Genomic DNA, 1,217 nt, shown 5'->3' on the forward strand with positions numbered 1-1,217 from the left:
TGCCTATGCAGGGGGTCGGACTCGATGATCTATTGAGGTCCCTTCCGACCCTAACATCTATGAATCTCTCCCCCCGCCCCCGTTCTTTGAACCCTCTTCTTTGAATCCATAGTTGGCTCTGTCTTGAAACAAGTGGCAGTTTTTCTCTTGATTAGAGGAAGAAAGAGCCAAGTAACTTAAATCCCACTTTCCTTCTCTGTTGCAAAACAAAGAGTCAGTCAGCTCTGTGCTCATCCTGCTTCTTCCTCTCCAACTCCAGACCCTACCAACTATGAAACTATGAAACTCTACAATACCAAACCAGGAGACAAAATGAGGTGGTGAATTGTATTCCCAGTCTCAGAAATAGGGAAAAAGAGAAGCAGCCTACCAAACTGTTCTTCTTGGCTAAGAATGGGTATGAAGAACCCCTTAGCTGCAGAGAGAGCAAAGGTGCACTTAGGGGCAAGGCTCAAATATGGGGCACAGTTTGGTGGGAGTTGGGTAGTTCGTGCATAGTTATTTTCTAGGCTGTGAAGGGGGCAGACCTGGAGTTGGTGGAGAATTAATTAGAATGTCAAAATACTGAGAGGAGCTGGAATGCTACATCTTCAGCCAGAGAGACAGAGAGAGAGAGAGAGAGAGCACGAGTGAGCTCCAGCAGCACAATTCAGAATCCCTTTATTCCATAAAGTTGGCAAGAATTGCTGGCCCACACATGCTGGGGTTGGGCAGAGGGATCTGAATGTCAAAAGAAAGAGCAGATATTAGGGCTGTGTAAAGCTTCGGTCCCCGATGCGATTTGGCGGAGATTCAACTCGATTCGGTGGCTGAATCTCTGAATCCAAATCAAATCAGAGGACCCTTTAATCTCTCTGAATCAATTTGGAACTGTCCGAATCGATTCGGAGAGCTTCGGAAAGATTTGATGATTCAAACGTAGATACAGCGTGAAATGTTTTTTCTACATACCTCTTGGTAGCAGGGGCTCTGAATGCTGCAGTGCTGGGGCAGATGCAGCGTCCCACAGAAGCATGGGGGGGCTCCCCAGTGCGCTCGGCAGCAGACCCAGAAGTGGACCAGAAGCACTTCTGGTCCACTTCCTGGTCCACCAGGGAGTGTGCGGGGGGGGGAGGGGCCTGAGCCCCCCTGGCTCAGTGACTGGTGCCTCCTGGGTCTTGGGGGGGGAGGGGCACCCAGGGTCCCCCTGTGGCTGATCATTGAGCCAAGAGGCATGG

Source organism: Alligator sinensis, unplaced genomic scaffold, assembly GCF_000455745.1.
Source record: "Alligator sinensis unplaced genomic scaffold, ASM45574v1 scaffold97_1, whole genome shotgun sequence".
NCBI classification, from domain to species: domain Eukaryota; kingdom Metazoa; phylum Chordata; order Crocodylia; family Alligatoridae; genus Alligator; species Alligator sinensis.